General features: G+C 38.5%; 1 protein-coding gene across 10 annotated transcripts in view; it reads left to right on the forward strand.

Annotated features, from left to right (window-relative positions):
- The first annotated feature begins 3,829 nt into the window (after positions 1 to 3,829).
- CHD2 (chromodomain helicase DNA binding protein 2) overlaps positions 3,830 to 17,202 on the forward strand; it is a 144,311-nt gene continuing 130,938 nt past the window's right edge. For 5 of the 10 annotated variants that reach the window (XM_054451833.2, XM_054451839.2, XM_054451838.2 and 2 more), the window contains exons 1-4: positions 3,830 to 3,961; positions 6,286 to 6,353; positions 6,931 to 7,016; positions 12,388 to 12,455. The gene's annotated coding sequence lies outside the window, so the exon portion shown is untranslated. The other 5 variants (XM_054451835.2, XM_063652990.1, XM_063652989.1 and 2 more) reach the window with 5 other exon arrangements.

The following is a 17,202-nucleotide window of genomic DNA, read 5'->3' on the forward strand; positions in this document are numbered from 1 at the left end:
TGAGCAACAAAGCAAGACCTTGTCTCTACAGTAAAAAAAAAAAAAAAAAAAAAATTAGCCAGGCATGGTGGTGCATGCCTGTATTCCCAGCTACTTGGGAGGCTGAGGTGGGAGGAAGGATGGCTTGAGGTCAGGAGTTCAAGGCTGCAGTGAGCTATGATCTTGCCACTACATTCTAACCTGGGTGACAGAGCAAGAACTTGTCTCTAAAATAAATAAATTACTTAATAAAAATAAATTAATTAGAGCTGGGCGTGGTGCTTCATGCCTGTAATCTCAGCACTTTGGGAGGCCGAGACGGGTGGATCACTTGAATTCAGGAGCTCGAGACCAGCCTGGACAACATGGTGAAACCCAGTCTCTACTAAAATTACAAAAAAATTAGCCAGACGTGGTGGTGCGTGCCTGTAATCCCAGCTACTCGGGAGGCTGAGGCAGAAGAATCTCTTAAGCCCCAGAGGCAGAGGTTGCAGTGATTCGAGATTGCGCTACTGCACTTCAGCCTGGGTGACAAAGCAAGACTGTTTCAAAAAAAAAAAAAAATTAATTGAAGAAGGCAGTACATTCACATGGTTCAAAATTCCAAAGTCACAGAAAAGTAGAGTAAAAAGTGTCCCTTCTGCCCCAATTCTGTAGCTACATCTGAGGCAACCAGTATAAACATATCCTTGTATCCTTCTAGAAATATTCTCTGCCCAGCCAATGTTTTCACTGGACAGTATTGAATAGTAACAGAACTACTCAGAGCACATGCACAGGCCTTTCCTCTAAGTGAGCCAAGGCTAAGGGTTTGGCTCTTCATATTCTTTCCCAAATAAATGGTAGTCACAGGAGTCAGTGTGACTTGGGGGTGGGAGGGATTTCCTCTTGGTTCTCTGGCAGATCACTGAGAGTGAAAAGGAGCTGTGGAGGGAGTAGGATGTGGTCTGCCAGGTGTCAGGTGCTTTTTATTTACAACAGAACTCTTCTTGCTATAAGGAGGGATGACTGAAGAGATGGTATAGCTATGGCAAAGGAAATCATAGCTGTCATTTGTGATAGCAGACAAAGTTTCAATATAGGGCCTTCTCTAAAGAGGACATCGTGTGGGATGTAAACTTGGGAAAAGAAAGCTATTTTATGTAAGTCGCCCAAGGTATCTCTTCATACAATTGAGCCACTCCAAAGCTGAATCCTAGGGGTCCAGAAATCAAAGAGGGAGCAAACAAGAGAGCTGGAGGGCTCCCAAGTGGCATCAGGAGATTGACAGCAATGGGGTGGGGCGAAGCCTGGGGATTCAATTAGACTGGATCTCATGTTTGACTCTAAAGGTAGAATACTTCCAATGATGCATAGGAGGGAGGAGCTGGCAAATCTGGAGGATCCACACAACAAAAGATCCAAATGACCTATTCAGCGAAGGGATAGTTTTTGAAAGAAAACTGGGAGAGGCCGAAGGGTCTGAAGGCAAATTATCTGGGCTAAAATACTTCTTGGTAGTGTGAACATGGGCAAGTTACTTAAACTCCTTGAGCCTCAGTATCCTAATAGGGATAAGACACAGAGAGGGACGATAACTGTCTCTCATTGGAGTGCAGTATGATCAAGTTAATCCCCAATGAGAGTTCAGAACAATGCCTGGCACCTAGTTAGCTAACTCAATGCTTTTCAGCCATGACTGTTTTAATAAAGGCCTGCTTAGGCCTGTTTCCCTGGCATAGACATGCTCGGTGATGAATCTGTAAAGGCACAATCAGAGAGGGATTTCAGGTTGTAATAAGAGGGGAAAAATGGAAGGAAAAGGGAGTGAACAACAGCACAGCAAAAACACACCAGAAGAATGAGAAAAAAGGATTCAGAATGGGGCTATTTCAGCAAAAACAGCCTTGTTGCAGGTCCACGGTGTCCAAAGTTATACTGTGTAAGGGAATGTCTCTTGGAAATTAAATGTCTCTTGGAGAAAATTTAATTTTGGTTGAAGAAGTATTTTGTGTGTGTGTGTGTGTGCCTACTTAGAGTTCAAAGTATATTGCCAAGGAGGGTGGCCTGGTTGCATACAAGGAAATCAAGATCTATAAAAAGTCAGGAGACTTGGGATCAAGTCCTAGCTCTGTCCTAAGTGGCTGATGCTACACTGAACCAAATCAATCAACAACTGTGTCATTTTAAAAAGCGGCCAGACTATTTCCTAGGCTCTACATGTATGTAACATTTTCTGATGCTAACCCAGGGGCAGAAGCTCAAAAGAACTTAAGAGTTGTTTCCCTCACCCCTAAGCCCCTCCCCTCAAAAAAAATCCGGTAAAACTAAGCATCTGGTGTTCCTTTCATTTTCCCCAGGTCCCCTGCCAAAAGGAGCAATATTTCTAAATACCGGCAACGGGAGAGGGCTACCTCTTTTTTTTTTCCCATCCATTTCAGGAAAGTTTAGGTTTTCATTTTTTTCCTATGGTCTGCTTAGAGTTGTTTCCAGGTTAAAGTAGGAAGAAGTAATGAAAAAAAAAGTGAGATTTGCCGAAAGCAAATGAAGCTTGTTTTGCCTGGTTCTCTGGAAGGAGGTTGAAAACGTAGACTATGATTTTTCAGGTTCAAACTGCTACTCTAACAAACATTGTCCTACAGGGAGGAATCTAGTCAACCGGTATTGAGATTGATTCGCTAAGGCCTCAGGACACTGGACATTCTTTTTAATTTTTTTAGTTTTTATTTTTTGATTTCCATGACGACAGCTCACAAGACCCTAGACATTCTTTTAGGCTCTCAGGTAAATGCGCAACAGGCAGTCTACAAAGCCTCAAATAAATCGCATCTCAATTCGGATACTGGGGCTAGGGAATGTGCTGATGGTAAAACCATTGGTCCTGACTGTGTGACCTTCATGGAAGGCCTGGGTACTTAGAACAAATATTTTGAGGATATGGCTGCTTGCCCAAGGGCTGTGGGCCTGTATCTTGTTTGCTCATCATCCTGTCATTTTTTTCTTTCCCTTTTTTTAAAGACAAAATCTGAACTTAGAAACACCGAAGCCAGAGCTTTTTCTAGACGCGAAGCCACTATTTGTGCGACCCTGCACTAACGATTCTAGCCGGGCCTAGACCATACCAGGAACCCTCCAGCTAGCCTGGAGGGGTCCGCACTGCGGGGAGAAAAGCAACAGCTCAGCTCCAACCCCAAAGGTTCCATCACCAGCCAATCGTGACCCGGGGCTTCTCAAGAAAACCAGAAACGCCTACGGGTAGTGAATGGCACTAAGGCCAGCCTATCCGCACGAAGGAAGCCGAAGGGGTGGGGTTGAAACTAACCAATAGAATGGAAGTAGTTGTTGTTGAGAGGGAGGAAGACGCCAGCTAGCGTGCGTGAGGCCGCTCCCGGATAGGGGATGCAGGAAGCTCGTGGAGCCAATGGCCGCGGCGGGCGGGCGGCGGCGCGCGTGCGCGTTGGGCCCCGGGGCTGCAGGCGGGAGGCGGGGACGGTGGGGGAGGGGAGCGGGCTGGAGCGCGGCGGAGCTCCTGCCGCCGCCGCAGCCGCTGCCGCCGCAGCGAAGAGGCCATGTTGTGTGGTGTGTGGGGCGGGGGGGAGGAGGAGGAGGGAGTAAAGCCTAGAGAGGAGACGGGAGAGACACCACACACACGGCACAAGATGGCCGGAGAGGCAGCAGCACCTCGAGCTGTCAGGCGTTCCGCCGCGGCCGCGAGGCCCGCCGGCCGGCTGGGAGCTACGCCCGGACGGCCAGCAGGCTCGCGGGAGTGGGGCGGCCGCGGCTGAGGCGAGGCGGGCCGCGCGCGTCGGCGTCAGAGCCCGCGGCAGAGGCGCCCAGGGCGGCCGGGCCCACGACGCCGAAAGCGCCGCTGCGGTTGCCGCCTCGGAGGCTCCCCCGGGCCCCGGCGGCTGGCCCCGGCGCGGGCGGGAGCCTCGGGCGGGCGGTCTGGCCCGGGACTCGGGTTTGGGCGACCAGGAGGCGCCGGTGGCCGCGCTCGGACCCGGTGAGTGGCTCCCTGGCTCCTTTTATTGTCCTTTGTCCTTGGGAGGAAAAGCAAAATGTCCTTGAGCGCGCGAGCAGGAGGGGGCGGCGGGCCGGGCCTCGCCGCTCGGCTCTTCTCGCACTGCTCCTCCGTGGTCGCGGGCCGGCTCTCCCCGGCGGGATGCGCCTCGGTGCCCTGGGCCCGAGTCGTAGGGTCCCGGGGTAGGGGGCACGCGGGGCCCCGCTGCAGACCCCGCGGGCGGCAGGTGGGCGGGGGGCAGCCTCGACGCCGGGACTGGATCCGCCGGGAAAGGGGCGGCGGGTGACTGCCGGCGAGAGCCCGAAGGGGATCGGGCGTGGAGAGCCCCTTTCTGTCCTGGTGAGTTATTTTGATATTTAGGGTAAAAAAATCCCTTTCAGGTTCTCCAACGGAGGAGCTTTTTAACCTCTTTCCGGTGAGGTGGGAACTCATCTTCATGATCGAATTTAAAAGAACAATGGAACCCTGACTACGTTTCAACAAAAATAAAACTTGTTTTTTTCCCTCCTATTGGGTGTTGGCTTTTAACTCTTTCAAAGCCGATTCTGAAACGGCTGCAGTGATACATGCGAAGGTACTTGCTGCTTATTAAACCTTTATGACGTTAAGGTTGTCTTTGAAAAATGCAAGTTGGAGGAGTGCTTCTGGTATTTCAGAATTACGAAGACAAGTTTACTGTGTCGTCAAGGCTGTTTGATGGAAATAGATTTGATAATTACAGTGCTGGCTGATGACGTTTGGTTAATGTAGTTTATTTTACCGAGTAATTACGCCAAGATCATTTGATCTCCTGATATTTAAATATGATTAAATACACTTTGGTACTTTTTAAAAAGGTCTCAAGGAGCCGTTATCTGCAACTTCTCACACCTGAATGTTAGAACGTACTTGGGTCAATTCCTAGTCTTTAAAAGTTCATAATTTAATTATTTTTAAGAATTTATGTTATCACAAACCATGATCGAAAAACTTTCACAAAAGAACATTCTGACACCAAATCTCTTCCTGAAGTTACTTTCTCGTAATGTAAATATGAATAAAGTGGGACTGCTCTCGGTAATGGGCGATGAAGAGGAGCCATATTTGTTGCATTTGTTGCATGTATAAAAATCTAGATATGCTTAAAACGGAACAGTATTTTAAAAGTACAGGTTTCGTAAAATTTAGTAGAGTTCTTTGTATAGTCTCTAATCTTAAAAAAATGTTTGAAGGGTAATTTTTAAGTGTAGTGGTTTGAAGAACAAACCAGAAGCGCAAAAACCTTTGTGTATTTTAGAATATATTTGTCTTCATTCTGCGGAGCTCTTGTGTTGTAAAGGTGCAGAACTACGTAAAAATAGTGTTGGGCAGACTTACATAGTACATCTGAAATCAGATACTGGTTTATTCGACCATATTTCTAAGAGCATTTTTCCAGTAAAATTGTTTTATTTTTTGAGTAGCCTTCCTATAGTGGTACATGTTACATCAGTTGCGCATATCTTGATTTTACAGAATTTGTCTTAAGTACCAATTTTGGTTTTGCAAATCAATGTTTCTGAAATTTTTGAACACTGAAAGTGGTTTTAAATGAATATTCTGAATCTAGTTCTTTAGAATCCTCTTTGAATTGTGAAATGCAAAATAATTGTTAGCAGTTTAACCTGAAAGATCTTTTTACATGATAAATGGGGGAGGAGGAAGACTGAAATGAAAATGTTGAAGACCCTGATTTGAAATTGAGTAAAGGTCTAGATACTATAAGTTTTAGAGTAGCTTTAAAGACAAAGCTAGTATCCCACTTGGTGAGATCAAGTAACTTGTGGTTTAAAATTTAAAGTAACCAGTGGCCATTTTAACTTCACTAATTTCTCTTGGAGGAGCTAATTTTTAATTGCTCATGATTGTAAAAGATACTTCCGGATGGTAAGGGAGATGTTAAGATGATTTGTCTTGAAGAATGGTAAACTTTTTCTTTGTTTGTTTATTGCCTGTCATAAAAAGAGGGAAAGTTAAAAAAAAAAAGGTTCATAATCTCAAATCAGTCCGAAAATTTGAATTTTCTGTATTTCTGTTTAATTCAATGCGTTAATCTTTAGTATTGGTCAATATAGCCAAAAGATGAGGAAAACAAAGACTGATAGATACTAAGATAAGAAATAACTGCAACCATAAATGTATACAGGTTGTGTGTCGATGAGCCATCTCTTCAGTTTGCCCATAGATTTTTGTCTGTGGAATATTTTCTTGTTTCATCACACTGAATCGTTGGCCAAGAAATGCTTGAAAATCAAAACATTAATATCATCTTTCTTCTTTTTTTAAAGGTGACTTAAGAGGTTAAAATTAATTTGGTTGCTGATGGTTCTGAACAAATAGAGTTCTTTTATTTGAGGTAAGACTGGGTTAATTTTTATTATTGTGACAAAAATTAGCTTATTAGGTTTTGTTTTATCTTTAACAATTTACATTTCAATTAATGAATATCATTTTAAAAAGTTGTGATTATGAATATGAGTAAACTATCAAATAATTTGACAAAAGCCTTTAAGCCTTTTCACTGCAGGAAAGATTAAAAGTATATACGCATAGCCATTGTAACTTAATGTACCCTTTGAATAGTTTAAAATACTGAAGGTCCTTTAAGCCTTTGTTTAATTTTGGGAACAAGAGAAGACTGATTAGATTTTGAGGAAAACCATGAACCAAAGATAGCTTTTTTTCTGTTTAACTCTGTATATTGTGCAAACGATTTTAATCTTTTAAGGATTTAAAGAAATAAGCTTATTGGAGAATTTGAACTAGTTTGCTATTCATACTGATAGATTTTAGGGAAGAACATTTAAAAAATCAGGTTTTGAGCATAGATTTTAGTTTCTTTTTTGTAATTAAAAAGTTTAAAAACACTTATTTTTACTTGCTATTGTTTGCTTCATTATTAAGTTTAGAATCTTGTTTGTTTTCACCAAAAGGTATGCCATTTTGAAGACTGAGACATTGGAGTTTTATCCTAGAGGATAAAGGAAATCTTTGGGAAAGTCAGTATTTTATATAGCAAGTAAGTAAATGTTTTTACCCAACGTCTGCAATTGAATAGTTACCAACATTTAAGTAGAAAAATACCATTAAAGTTTGTTAATGAAACAAATTGTAGACTGTTTATCACTGAAAGGATGAGAAAACCATCAAATTCCTTTGCCTGACATTGAAAACACTTCTATTGCTATCAAGGCAGTGGATGCATGTAATTTATATTGGAGCAGGAAGACATTTAGTACTTCTTAATAAAATGGTGCTTTAGGATTGTGGTTAAATCTACAGTAGAGTCATCAAGAGTATGTTTTTACAAATCTGGTATATACAATCTTCAGCCATTTTTTTTTTTTTGATTGTACAAATCACATTTTAGGAATGGTCTGGAATTTTGCATTTGCTGATCGTAGGATTCTTAACATTTCAAAAACTAAATAGACACTTTCATATCTTAGTCATTTAATAGATTTAAAATACTCATTTTAATTGTTTTCATACAGGTCCAAAAATGTGTTGTTTTCTAGGAAATGAGAGTTAATGCATCTAAAGAGTCCTCTAATTTAGTTGCTTAGTAATTGCTTTTAAAGCATAAAAGATAGAAATAATTTTCACGCGCAGTAGGTATTGGGCCCCCAGCATACCATGTATATCACACTTTAAAATCTTAAAGCTAGATACGTGAATTTAAAAGAATGTCCACTGATATTTTTAAGGAAATATGCCTTTTTTGTAAGTTAACGTTGAATCTGAAAATTAATGTCAAGCTGTTATTAGTGATTGACTAGAGGAAATATGCGGTATAATAATGGGTATCTTGGGAAATTTTAAGAATTGCCAAATGACCAATTAAAATAAGGGCAAGTTTACTTTTTCTTCAAAATTTATGTGGAAAATAAAAGTCTTTCAATACTTGGTGTTGGCTTATTCCATTGATTGAAATAGGTGGTAAGAGGAATATTTTTATTGCCTTTGCTTCAGCTTCTTTTTAATCCTTTTTTGCAGTTCGATCAGACTTGGGTGTATTACAGTGTGCAAGAGAAAACTAAATGTTTGACTTTTAACTGTAGTGTTTTAAAGATACAACATTTACAAGAATAGTTGAAACATCCCTCCCTTCAAAACTTCTTTAACACAAATGCCGAGATTAGGGTTTCCTCTGTGCAATTGTTGTGATATTAAATTGGCATTCCTGTCATTGGGCACTGTTAAGGAAATTGAGAAATGGGTCGATTATGTGAAGCATAATCTGTGTTTAAGTATTAACAGGCAATACATTTATAATGGCCTACGGAAGGTGTAATTTGATTCATAAAAAAGAAAACAGCTGGAAAGGGCTAGAAATGTTAAATCAAAGATCCACATGTACTTAGATCTTTGTTAGTGCATATATTCAGTGTTTTGATACTTACTGCTTGAGCCAATCTTGCATAATGAACATAATTGATTGGCACATGAGGGCAAATGTAAATGTAGATAACTATTATAGATAGATAATATTATATAAGATAAATATAGTGGATCATGTAGATACGATATTAAAGTACTATATTTTATAAGTAAGGTGGATTATTATATATTTACCACTGTTTTCTGCTTAAGAACCAAAGTGATACTTATGTATTTGTTTTTACCCTAGCATTTTGGGATAATTCTTGAGTCATAAAAATCTCCTGATCAACTTGGTGATTGAATTGGATTGCATTAGTTCTGATAAAAACTGTTTAAAAAATTACCTGACATTCTAGAGAAATGAAAGGAGCCATGCTGTGTAATCACAAGGCTTTCATGAGATGACATTTATAGATTATATGAAATAGGTAATTTCAAATGTAAATTTTAAGTTTTATTTACTATTAGTCATCGTTTTTTGATTATTTAAAAATTTGTACTATGGACAACTAATTAATTTTACTTTTTATTCTCTGAGATTTGATTGTGGACCAGCATAAGGGGGAGAAAGATAAGTTGAGGACGTCTCTTTATCTTTTGTTAATCAGAGGTGGTGATAGAGTGGAAAATAAAACACGTTTCGGCAATCAGGAGACCTACCTTCCAATGTAAATAAGCCCTGCGGTCTTGACATTTTATTCCTTTTGTACCTTCATCTCATAATTTGTATGAAGACTTTAGAGTTCCAAGCTCTTAAGATCCCTATTAGCTCTCACATTGTGGGATAAAAATAATTGTTAAGGCATGCCTAATTCTCTTATACAAACTTTGTAAATTGATTTCAGAGAAGCAATTAAGGAATTATACTGTCTTTAAACAATATTTAGAATGCTTCAGTAAAAGCATTTTTAAAAAATTTTTCTAATGATGTAGTAAATGTACCTAACATAAAGTTAAGTGGTTTTATTTAATATTTTTCACCTGACCATGATCATGTTATAAATAAGAGGATTTATAGTTTGCATGCCTTATATAATCTATTTAATTTCCTTTACAAAATTTTTTACATGAAAGATAAATGTCTTCATTTTACCAGCTACCTCCTTCCAGATTGAATGCCTCAGTGCACTTTGATTTTCAAATTGGCTATTATTTTTTAATGTAATTAACGTTTACAATTTAAATTGAAGGACATTCTGATCCTTAGGTTATAAATATGTGACTTGATGGTTTATGTAACATTCAATTAGCATGTTTTCTGTAACAATATAAAAGTTTTGATACATACCTTGTATGTTGCTTGACAGATCTGTGTTTTAGAAAACATTCCTCTGCCTTTTGAAACGAAGTCATGTATTTGAAATTATTTCCCAAACAATTATCTCTTAAGCGTGTACTACATAGTAATCAGTCATTTTAATTTAGATTATAAAGCTGTACTTTAACTTTGAGGTTTGTGAATTTTCTTAGACATATTAATGACTTTATAGTTAATGGTGCTCTCAGATTTTAAGTTAAAAGTTTGGCCAGGTGCGGTGGCTCACACCTGAAATCTTAGCACTCTGGGAGGCCGAGGCAGGTGGATCATCTGAGGTCAGGAGTTTGAGACCAGCCCGGCCAACATAGTGAAACCCCCATCTCTACTTAAAAAAAAAAAAAAAATTAGCTGGGTGTGGTGGCACGCGCCTGTAGTCCCAGCTACTTGGGAGGCTGAGGCAGGAGAATTGCTTGAACCTGGGAGGCAGAGGTTGCAGTGAGCTGAGATCCACACCACTGCACCACTCCAGCTTGGGCAACAGAGCGAGACTTCATCTCAAAAAAAAAAAAAAAAAAAAAGAAGTAAAAAATGGTTTTAAAAACCAGATTTTCTAAGAAAAGCATAAATGACTGATTGACTAAAGCTGTCCTTACTGTTTAAAAGAACAACAACCAAAATATGTATATTATACCTGTAAGTTATTAAATCTGAAACTATGATATTATGAAATAGGGTAGGTGGGAATACGAGCAAAATCATCAACTTTCATAGTCTGCCTAAGCTGAATTTTGCTCCCTTCTCCTGTTTTTCCAAGGATGGCAAAGTGATTTTAGACTTTGTCAGTTTTGGTTGTTAGTAATTTTTGTGAGTGATGCATGGGGAAGGAGATGCTATGGTGGATTACATTAGTGTCAGTAATTTTTGTGATGATGCAAAGTGAGATACATTTTCTGTCTTCGGTGGTGTGAGAACCCTATCTACTGGTAGATAACTTACTTATAAGCACGTTATCAGAGCAGTGTGAGGGATTTCCCTTAGACATTTCTTTTACCAAGACTCCTTAAGTCAGTGCTGGCCTTCTCTTAAGGGTTTACTTGGTTTACCATTTGTCTTTCTTCACAAAACCCTTTGTTACTTATAAGGTCAGATTAAATTTGGAAGATGAGAAATATATTGTGTTCCTTTTAAATTGCTTCATTTGTCAATTTCTTGGGAAGATAATTTAGCACCTACTCTTAGAGCAATTTTGAAGCAGATCTTTGCTATATTTCTTGATTATGATCTGTCCGAATGACTAAAGGAATTTAGATTTGGGGAGATAAACAGGGACTTGCTCTATAATTTGAAAATTAGTCCTAAAGAAGCATTTGGGTAGCGTAGTTTTAACTTAAATCCTAAACTTCATTGCCTTCTAAAAACCTTAAATTGCTACATTTTGTTCTTGTTTTTCGAGATTGAGTCTTGCTCTGTTGCCCAGGCTGCTGGAGTGCAGTGGTGTGATCTCAACTCACTGCCACCTCCGCCTCCCGTTTTCAAGTGATTATCCTGCCTCAGCCTCCTGAGTAGCTGGGATTACAGGCGTGCACCACCACACCCGGCTGAGTTTTGTAGAGCTGGGGTTTCACCTTGTTGGTCAGGGTGGTCTCGAACTCCTGACTTGAGGTGACCCACCCAGCTTGGACTCCCAAAAGTATTGGAATTACAGGTGTGAGCCACTGCGCCCGGCCCATTTTCACATTGAACTTTTAAATAAGTTTTCTTTATGGTGGTGGGATGATTATTGTAATCATACTTGGGAACAGAAGTGATGAAAAAAGTATATGTTACTTGAGATATGGGAAACGCTGTTTTCCATGTTTAGTTATGAGGTATTTAAGTCTAACTAGTGGGAAGTATGGATACATTTTATTTATTTTTTGAGAACAGTCTCGCTCTGTTGCTCAGGCTAGAGTACAGTGATGTGATCTCAGCTCACTGCAACTTCTGCCTCCCGGGTTCAAGCAATTTCTGGCTAATTTTTGTATTTTTAGTAGAGACGGGGTTTTTACCATGTTGGCCAGGCTGGTCTCAAACACCTGACCTCAAGTGATCTGCCTGCCTCCACCTCCCAAAGTGCTGGGATTATAGGTGTAAGCCACCGGGCCTGGCTGGATACATTTTTATTATCAAGTATATATTTTAGGAATGATTAGTGTTGGTTTAGTTGAATAGATTGGTACAATTAGTAGTAGTTTGAAATGATGCCTATGGTTTCCTAACATTTTGTCTTAGTGTTGATTAAAGACATAATAATGTGAAATAATATGGTAATACTAAGGAATGAGAAAGTGGCCTTACAGGTGGGCAATGTAAACTTTCCTGTAGAAGGACTGAAAGTAAATAGATGTAAGACTAGAAAGTGAAACAATTCTGTACTCTAAGAGTGATGTTGGCTGTGTTAAATAACTAGTTCCCAAACATCAGATCCACCTGGGGAGCCCAAATATTTACCTACGTTTTTGGAGTTCTTAGGGGCTGAAACTTACGCTTGTGATTTTGTAGTAACCTATTCTACAGAGGAGCCAAATTTGTGATACTCAAGAGCTTGTATGATTTCTGCTTGGACTATATTGTTAATACATACATACACCTTTTGGTCTATTGGCAAATGACCCTTGCAAGATGTTGACCTTTTGGGTATAAATCATAGTGCTTAATAATCTGTTTTCGTTTTTTATGTATAAAATTAAATTCTTTTTGTCCTCTGCAGAAATATGAACCTCAAACTGAATCCTCTAAGGCCCCATACAATGAAGTAGACATTGGTGGAAGCATTTAGTAAGTATTATTCAATTTACATGTTTAATCTGTTTAGAAATTTTAAATACTACTTTGGAAATTTTGAAAATTCGAGTCAGAATTGTAAAGAGGGATTTAGTGAAACTCAACATAGTACAAGAAAATCAACATGGAAATTTTGCTTATTAATTTACTCCTATTATTTTCTGCTTTCTTCACTTAGGCAAGTTAAAATGTAAACAAACCCGCATTTAAACATACCTCTAACACTATTATAAACGTGGATGTTGATAAATGGTTCCTCTTTGTTTTTGTAAATAAAGTTTTATTGCAACACAGCTATGCGCTTTCATTTAGTTATCGTTTGCAGCTGCTTTCTCAGTATATAGCAGCAGCAAGCAGAGGAGTTCTTTTGAATGGCCACAAAGCCTAAAATATTTTCTGTCTCATCTGTAGGGAAAGTTCATCTTAGGTCCTATAGCTATTCCTTTTGTCAGTGTTGCCTTAACCTGTATAGAACTCAGAAGCCCTTCGGTTCTCTTTTGGTAATAGAACATAATTTTTAATGATTTCCAATATTACAATTACTTTTAATTAATTAATTTTGAAGTTAAATTGAAAGCCCAACAAAAAGTTCTTTAGCCTGATTGTCCCTGAAGTTACGCTTTGATGTTAGAAGACATGGTTAGCACCTCTGGAATAGTTTTTCTAACAGCCTGAAAAATAGTTGGAAAGAGTTGATGGGAAGGTTGTATAAATGAATTTTGGTGAATTCTCAACATGATTTATTTATTTTTATTTTATTTTTCGAGACAGAGTTCCACTGTCACCCATGCTGGAGTGCAGTGGCGTGATCTTGACTCATTGCAACCTCCGCCTCTGGGGCTCAAGCGATTATCCTGCTTCAGCCTCCAGTGTAGCTGGGATTACAGTCACGCACCAGCATTCCCAGCTAATTTTTGTATTTTTAGTAGAGATGGGTTTTCCCCATATTGGCCAGGCTGGTCTCGAACTCCTGACCTCAGGTGATCCACACACCTCGGCCTCCCAAAGTGCTAGGATTACAGGTGTGAGCCACCGCACCTGGCCAACATGATTTATTATTGACAACCTTTTTGGTAATTATATATTAGCTACTTCATAAAAATAATTTTTTTGAATCACATTTGGGAATCTAGATTTTAGATGATAATTTTTGCCTATGGCTACTTTAGCTTGCATTGTGTAAATGGCTGCTAGGGCCTGCGAAATAGATTTTATTTTTGGAGGGGGATTTGTTTTTCGATACAGGATGATGAAAGAGATGAAAACTTTTCTAATATAGTACAATAATTGGCTGTGGTCATTTTAAAGAGATCAGTTGCATGGCATATAGTAGATGCTTAATAAATACTTAGTGTATCAATATGGCTTCTGTTAAACATTGATTATCAGTTAGTGTTCTGGATTTAATTTAAAAACAGTGACATTCACTATTAAAACAAGTTTTAATGAATTAAATATTAAATTTTAGGTATACCTGAAAGTCAAAGTTTTGACTAAGTAAAAATTAAAAGTGACAAGACTTCGTTTTTTCTCTGCAATTCTCAATCTCTTAGTTTGCATATATAGTCAACTTTTAAACCAGTGAGGACAGTACGGAATATTTGATTTGATTGTAAACCTTAAATAAGATGACTCCTTTTCTTAGTTGTCACAATTGACATTAATTTTATAGTTAGTTTTTATGCCCATAAGACCCAGACTTGTTAATACATATTCTACTGAAGATTCAAGGTATCTTGGTAGTAAGACAACATATGTGAATTTACTTCTCAGGGCTTTCTTTTTTTTTTTTCCTGCGACGGAGTTTCACTCTTGTTGCACAGGATGGAGTGTGGTGGTGCGATCTCAGCTCATTGCAACCCCTGCCTCCTGGGTTCAATTGATTCTCCTGCCTCAGCCTCCAGAGTAGCTGGGATTACAGGCACGTGCCACCATGCCCAGCTAATTTTTGTATTTTTAGTAGAGATGGGTTTTCACCATGTTGACCAGGTTGGTCTTGAACTCCTGACCTCAGAGTGATCTGTTGGCCTTGGCCTCCCTAAGTGATGGGATTACAGGTGTGAGCCACCACACCCAGCCTCTCAGGGCTTTCTTGCATAAATATTTCCACATTTAAAGACAGTAGACGAAGAAGATTGAAATCATCATAAGCACTAAGAATGTTAATTACATGATGAGAAGGATGAATTTTTGCTCTAGGTAATTTTACACCTGTTTGTCCCATCATTGACTTTGAAATAAGTTTTTTAAGTTTTAAAATAATTTGTTACATTAATAATAGTAGCTTTACGATAGCCATCCATTAAGACAATTAGGAATCACTAATTTCTTTTTCCTTATACTATTGTCTGCCCTGCCCCCCGCCCCATTTTTCTTTGCTATTAAAAATGGGAAAATTCGCTGAGAAGTAAAGGAGATGGTTTATTTTAGGAGAGCCCTTGTAAACTCAATCCAGATGGTGAATCACTTACCCTGTGTATCCACCAACAATGTATTTTATCATGTCCCAGTGTTTTTGGAACAAATTTACTAAAGTAGAATTTAAAAAGAATATCAGGCCAGGTGCGGTGGCTCAGGCCTGTAGTCCCAGCACTTTGGGGAGGCTGAGGGCAGGTGCATCACAAGGTCAGGAGTTCGAGACCAGCCTGGCCCACATAGTGAAACCCCGTCTCTACTAAAATTACAAAAATTAGCTAGGCATGGTGGTATGCGCCTGTAGTCCCAGCTACTTGGGAGGCTGAGGCAGGAGAATCACTTGACCCGGGAGGTGCAGGTTGCAGTGAGCCGAGATCGCGCCACTGCACTCCAGCCTGGGGAACAGAGAGAGACTCCGTCTCAAAAAAAAACAACAACAACAAAAAAACACTTCAGTTGGATGCAGAGGCATGTACTTGTGTTCTCAGCTACTGGGAAAGCTGAGGTGGGAGGATCTCTTCCACCCAGGAATTTGAAACCAGCCTGGGCAACGTAGTGAGACCTCCATCTTAAAAAATAATTAAAAATACAATGAAGAGAATACCTCCATGTTCAACTTTATGTTCTTCTGGATGTATGATATGTGGGAATTTTAAGGGGTAGTAGTTACTCATTGAAGCTTTGTTGCCATTTAAGTTTTTACCTTTGCTGTGGGAATGGTACTCTTAGAACATGCACATTATTTTAAAAAGGAAGTATAAACTAGTGAATATCAAAGGGGAAAAATTTTGTTAACCATTTATATTATGAGCTTGAAGGTTATATGTGAAATATAGAAAAGATCTAGGTTTGTCTGATTATGGAATTCTAGATCAAAACATCTCTTCCATGTCTGCAGTAATTCACAAGTTACTGGAAAGGAAGATGTAGAGGGTTTTGATATCTAAACCCTACCCAGTTTTCTGTAGGATCTTGATTTTATTTTAATGTAAGACTGCTGACCCCATGATCCTGTATGTTCTTTACAGATACTCTTACTGATGATGTATAAATGAACTTTGATTCAGTAAGTTCAGTTTGTAGGTCTCAAAGTACTTTGGTTATTGTGGTATATCAGAATGATAGCTAATATTTACTGAGATCTTTCTATATGTCAGGTAATAAAAATCCTATAAAAGTATTCTTCCTACAGCCACAGGAGGTAGGTACTATTTTTATTTTACAGATGAAGAACTGTGGATTTTGTTTCTAAGAAAATTTCCAGGCTCACAGAACTAAGCCTGATTTCTTTTTATTTTTTAGCAAATACAGTTTTTATAAGAATTTTAATTCTATGAAAATAAATGGATTACTCCTGAATCTCTGATGCCTCAGTGAACACTTTTTCCTTATTAACAAAATTCTCACTTTTGGCTTTGGATTGGCTTTGCAGGAGTGCAGATTGATCATAGCTTTTTTCATGTCCTAAGAGTTGTCAAAGTTTTCTCTTGTAGCATTTTTTTCTTTACTTTTTTTTTTAACTATCTTTAAATATATGACTGTGAGAGTATGATAAATATTCTATTTTCTAATCTCTGCTGTTGTCACATAAACCAATATATTTTGAGTAATTTTGAAATGATAATGTCATTAGATTTTCTTTTGATTTTTTAAAAAAAATAATGGTTTTAGAAGGAAATGTGGATAAATTTTATCTCTGTCCTGTGTCAGAAAAATATAAAACTTGAGTTTTTTAATTAAGGTACTAAGATGAATAAATTGCATCTATAGATATTGAAATATGACTAATTTGATAATGCATTTTCATTCTCAGTGTCATTGTTCATCATAGTATTTACATCACCAACTTCATTTAGAGCTTGAATCTTGTAACAATAGAGATTGAAAATAAATTGGTTTATAATTAACTCTGACAGAGAATGATGTTTTTACTTTTATACTTCTCTATAGAAGTACATGTCCCTTAATTTTAAGGAATGAACAAGTCAGATGGAAGATTTTTACTGAGATCGGGAATGAATTGAGTAATTTAGTTTTCTTTTTAAAGCTGGGGGGAGAAATGAGCAAAATCAAGGAGAAAGATCTTGCTTTTGATATTTATTACTGATGCTGTGACACTCCCTTTAATCAATGTTTTTTAATGTGGGTGGCAGTATCTCAGTTAACTAAATAGTTAAATTAGTAGATTTTTGTATTGTGTATAGTAAACAGTATCCTAATTGTTGCCAAGGAGACAAGGAAATACCTAATGGGCTAAAATGCCCTTATATTTATTTACCTCAAATTTAGTCACTCTTCACTGTATCTCCACAAATTCAGATGGAGA

Source organism: Pongo pygmaeus, chromosome 16 (genome assembly GCF_028885625.2).
Source record: "Pongo pygmaeus isolate AG05252 chromosome 16, NHGRI_mPonPyg2-v2.0_pri, whole genome shotgun sequence".
In the NCBI taxonomy this organism is placed as follows: domain Eukaryota; kingdom Metazoa; phylum Chordata; class Mammalia; order Primates; family Hominidae; genus Pongo; species Pongo pygmaeus.